The sequence below is a fragment of the Austrofundulus limnaeus genome, unplaced genomic scaffold (assembly GCF_001266775.1).
Source record: "Austrofundulus limnaeus strain Quisiro unplaced genomic scaffold, Austrofundulus_limnaeus-1.0 Scaffold157, whole genome shotgun sequence".
In the NCBI taxonomy this organism is placed as follows: domain Eukaryota; kingdom Metazoa; phylum Chordata; class Actinopteri; order Cyprinodontiformes; family Rivulidae; genus Austrofundulus; species Austrofundulus limnaeus.
The window spans coordinates 1,231,072-1,236,572 of NW_013952559.1; the positions used below are offsets into that span (position 1 = coordinate 1,231,072).

Consider the following 5,501-nt stretch of genomic DNA (forward strand, 5'->3'; position numbering starts at 1 on the left):
TTTTTTCAAAATACCTAAAAACCACCTCCACCAACCGCCCAAAACACGCCCATTGGAACCGGACCTGAGCATCAGTGGAAAACCAACCGGTCCAACCCGTGCCCACATCGACCGTTCAAACACTACACCATGGAAAAGGGGCATTAGATCCAGTGATGAAAGTGACCAGAAAAAAAACAATACAGTCAGGGTTGTGAAGTAAAACAAGAATAAACAGTGATAAAGTGGCCAAGGCAGAGTTATAGAGTCAAGTGATTCTAAATGTTCAAGAGTCTGACAGCAGAGGGGAAGAAACTGTTCTTATGGCAGGATGTTCTGGTCTGAATGGACCAAAACCTTCTGCCTGAGGGGAGTGGTATGAACTGGCTGCGTGCAGGTTGAGAAGGGTCAGCTGTGATCCCACCTGCTTGCCTCACAGTCCTGGAGACGTACAGGTTATGGAGAGATGGAAGGGTATAGCTGATCACCTTCTCAGCAGAGCGCACAGCGCGCTGCAGTCTGTCTGTCCCTGGCAGTGGCCCTGGCATACCACACTGTGATGGAGGAGCTGAGGATGGACTCCATGACCGTGTAGAATTGCACCATCAGCCTGGCCGGCAGCTTGGCTTTTTTCAGCTGTCGCAGGAAGTACATCCTCTGCTGGGCCTTCTTTGATGAGGGAACTGATGGTCAGCTCCCACTTGAGGTCCTGGGTGATGGTGGTGCAGAGGAACCGGTTGCAGGCTACAGTGGTGATGAGGGGTTGTTAAGGATGATGGGGTGCAGAGGGGCTGTGGCCTTTCTGAAGTCCACAATCATTTCCACAGTTTTCTGGACATTGAACTCCAGGTTGTTGCTGCTGCACCAGGTCACTAGCCGGTCCACCTCCCTCCTGTAGGCAGACTCATCACCATCAGAGATGAGCCCGATGAGGGTGGTTTCATCCGCAAACGTAATAAGTTTTACGGAGTCATGGCTGTAAGTGCAACAGTTGGTGTACAGGGAGAAGAGTAGAGGGGAAAGAACACAGCCCTGTGGAGATCCTGTGCTTATAGTCAGCACCAAGAGCTACATTGAGAGTCCATTCTGCAGCTGCAGGAGTGGGAAACAGGGGTGGTCCTAAGCCATAATGAACAGGGGGCAGTGCCCCTGTAAAATTGGTCCTGGTCACTGTTTTATTTTAACAAAAAAGTAATTAAAATGAAGGTGTTGCACTTTATGCTTCTGCTTTGTTTGCCCCCATGAAAAAACACTTGTGCCCTCTTGCCCCCCCACCCCAGATAAATGGGGTCTAGAACTGCTACAAAGTAAAAATTTATATTTTAGCAGGGAGTGTGGCACTTGTTCTTTTAATCATGATGATGGTGAAATAGACTTGAATTAAAATTGTGTGCACCTTTTAAATAATAATTGTGCTTGTGGTGTTACAAAAATCAAGTTATTGTTTTGTGAGCTCAAAAGCTTTTGTCTGCACACTTTCCTAGAGCCTAGCTGTGTTGACAGTCAGTGCTTGGAGGTGGGGTTAATGCAAATTAATGTAAATGAACAGCCCATGATAACACCCCCAGGAAGTGCCCGCTGGTGGGGAAAAATCCTCTGAAACTTTAGGGCCTGTTTCATCTGTACTTTTGTTTGCAGAATACCAACATTCAAATGTCCATATCTTCTTTGTTTTATTTTTGATTGCCATGTGTTTGACATTATTTGATAGCTTAAAACCCACACTTTCAGATTCTGCAAATTACTCAAAACACCCCTGGGGAGACTTGTTGCTGGTTTTCCCATGGCCAGTCCTGTACTTGGACAAGTACATCACAGGGACACACAAACATGAACAAGACAGACAACCGTTCACATTCTCTGTTACACTTAGTGAGAATGAAAAGTTACCAATTAACATAAAATGCATGGTTTTGATCTGTGGGAGAAAACTGGAATACTCAGAGAAAAGCCACAGATTTACGGGTTGAACATGCAACTTTAGAAAAGCCAGAAGAACTTGTGACCTTCTAACTGGCTGCCACAACAAAGATGACGNGAAAGGAAGACGGTTGTACTGGTACTGAGTCTGCTGAAAAGAGAAACGCAGATATTTTCTGTGCGCCGGGATGACCGGGACATGAAAATAAGCGTCTTTCAGGTTGATTGAAGTGAACCAATCGCCTTCCTGAACACATGTGAGCATCTGTTTGGTAGTCAACATGTGAAAAGGTCTTTTCAGTGTGAATTGTTGAAAAAACAAGAGATCCAGGATCGGTCTCATTGCACCCGTTTTTTGGGGACAAGGAAAAACTAGGAATAAGAACCCTCGTATTCCTTCCCACTTAGAACTCTGGAAAAGACTTCCTTGTTTAGGAGTTCCTGAAGCTCTGCTTGAAGAGCGAGATCCTGCTGAGGAGACGACAAGTGGGTCTKCAGGATCCTGCTGAAACGGGGAGGCTTGGTTGCAAACTGCAACCTGTAACCCATTTTTTATCAAGCGCTTCATCCACTTGTCCATAGGACAGGTGTGTGCCCAGACGGAGCTGCGCTCTGAGAGAGAGCTTGCACATGCGCCGGTTGTAGAACGGTTGTCATAGCAACCGATCCACTCAGGGCCTTCGACGCCGTCACGCTCTCTCGTGTGGCCCATGGGAGGCTTTGCTCGAAGGGGCTGTGCAGGAGCTCRGAGGAGCCCTGCGTGCCGTCGTTATGAATGCGGCCCGGGAGGGATTGCCTCGGGCCATACGTGAGCATGAGTTAAGGCGAGTTTCAGCGGAGCCAAACACAGCGCTCATCGCGCGGCTGTGATTGGTGGATTCATGCTGAACCGAGACGGGAGGGTGACACACCCCTGCTTGTGATGTGGCTCATGCTGCCTGTCTTCTCTTATGTCCGCCGCTCACCGGCGGGGTGACGAGAAGAGTGTGTGTGCGTTCGCCGGCCACGAGGGGGCGGAACGGGCCACCGAACGTGGAACGGTGGGAGAAGACATTTTGTGTGTGACTGTTTAGCAAGGACCAGAGGCCGGCTAGTTTTAGAACTAGCGGACCTAGCTTTAGCCATACACATTTCTCCTGCTTCCAAACCATGATGCAGGACGCACACRAGGCCTAAACAGCGCAGAGATTCAAACTGTGTTTAGCAAGGACCAGAGGCCGGCTAGTTGCAGAGCTAGTGGACCTAGCCTTAGCCATACACATCTCTCCTACTTCCAAGCCATGATGCAGGACGCACACCCAGCCTAAAACAGCGCAGATATTCAAACTCGTGCTGGCCTCTGTGCTGTGGTCCTGTTGCGTTTTTTTAAAATGACGGCCTGGGGAGTGATGTTGTTCGTTGCAGCACCCGACTGTGCTGTACGATGACGGGACCGGTCGGCCCAGCTGCCAAGCTGCTGGTCTACCGCTTGTGAGAGGAAAAAAGGTCGCCATCCGGCAGACNATGCAAGAAAATATGAGCTTCAACATTGCATGAGATTGTGTTTAATGTGCTTTTTTTCAAGTTTGGAGCACAACCACTCAGTTCTCAACATAAGCAACATGAATCATCTAAGCACATAACATAAGCAACATTTGTTTAAATTCTCAAAATTATTTATATTTCTTAAATAAGAATAAAGTTAACATGCTATAAGTGCAGCATTCTGTCTCTGCTTTTTTAATCAAAGCAACTTTATTTACTATCCTATATTTGTATTCATAGATAAACAGAACTGACAACTACATCACATATGGATACAATTAATCAAAATAGATCAAAGACTTCAGTCAAAAGCTTGTGTACCAAGAACAGAAAAAAATGCTTTTTTCGTATGATTGTCAATAGAAAATCATCAGGTATAATTAAAATTTCTAAACCAGGACATAATAAAACTACTTTATTATTTAACTATATACTAGCTTTACAGTAACTGATAGAACATGTTGACACATGATTGTTTTAAGCAGACAAAAACAGATCTATYTCATTGGGTCTCATTGCAATCACGTGATTATTGTATACAATAAAATCAAGTTAATTAAAATTCCTTAGGTTTTGCCATGCACACACACTAAAGTCTTTCAAAAAATTCCTCTTTAGAAAGTTTTTTCCCCAAACAWAATCACTTTGTGTGTGGATGGCATGGTGCAAGCATACAACATAAACTTGAATTTTAAAAAAAGTATTTTAGTGTAACAGGGACTTCATGCCCTGGAGAACTGATGTCATTTCAGCACATAACAGATGTGTAGGACAGCATTCATCAAATATAGATTAAACACATCAAAAAATGAAAATAAAGTTTTATGTTGGTTATAGTAAATTATATTTTATTTGACCATAATTCTAGATTCCTTCCTTTTTTTAATGTTTTTTTCATTGAAACTTTGATTTCTTGTGTCTGTAAAACATAAATAATTGGATTCAACATGGGAGGAAGAACTGAGGCCAGAGACAGGGATATGATTCTGGCATTTTGATGTATTTCTGGACCTACACTAAATATGATTATTGTTGGAATAAAATAGATCATCACTAATGACAAATGAGCTGTGCATGTTTTAAAGGCTTTTACTTTCTCTTGAGCTGAAGCTACTTTYATTAAAGCACAGCCAATACAAATATAACTGAACAAGACAATGAATAAAGGAACCCAAAGAATAAGAAATGGAAAAATATAACTAATGACTTCATTTGGAAAAGCGTCATTACAAGCTAGTTTAAACATCTGACCATGGTCACAGAAATAACTATTAATAACCACAGACTCACAGTAGGAAAGTCTTGTAAGAAGACCAACTGCAATAAAAATACAAATCATAACAAAGAGCCAGAAAAACACAATCAAGGACAACATTAATTTGTTAGTAACTTTTGTGTGATAGTTCAGAGGAAACAAGATGGCCACCAGTCGATCATAAGAAAGAACGACCAGATTYAGAGCCTGCATTGAAAGACAAGTATAACAGAAAAACATGAATGTCAAACAGTCAGCGTAGAGGATGTAATAGTGATTAAATAAAAAAAAACATCAAGCACTTTCGGTAAAAGAGCAGTGCTACCAAACAGGTCTGTGAAGGCCAGTTTAAAAACAGCAACATACTTTGGAGTTCTTAGGTTATGATCCAAATATACTGTATTACAGTCATAACAGCCATGTTTCCAAGCACTGAAACAATGTAGACAAAAAAACAGAAACACATAATAATACTTCATATACGGCAAGTCAATGAATCCACTTAATATAAATATGCAGGATGAATAAAGGTGATATTTTTTCCAGGAGCAGAGTTAAAAAGGTTCATTCTTAAATTACCCTTTAAAGTCAGTTGGCAGAGACAGAGCTGCAGATGTAAACATTGTTAGATCTTCTGTTGTCAACTCATCTATTTGTCATTCTCTTTCAGTTTGATGAGGTGTGACAAGCTTTAAGTGTTTTTGGAATAATCCTTCAGGTGTATTTTACAAAAGCCTTCAATCAAATGAAACTACTGGATGTGTTTCCACTGTCTGTGTTTGAACGCCTTCAATAGTGTGTTTCTAACTTTAAAGTGTAATAT

The 5,501-nt window shown here is 42.5% G+C and overlaps 1 pseudogene; it reads right to left on the bottom strand.

Moving 5' to 3' along the window:
• Window positions 1-723: 723 nt before the first annotated feature.
• Window positions 724-5,246, bottom strand: LOC106523448 (olfactory receptor 1500-like; annotated as a pseudogene).
• Between the last annotated feature and the right edge of the window lie 255 nt (window positions 5,247-5,501).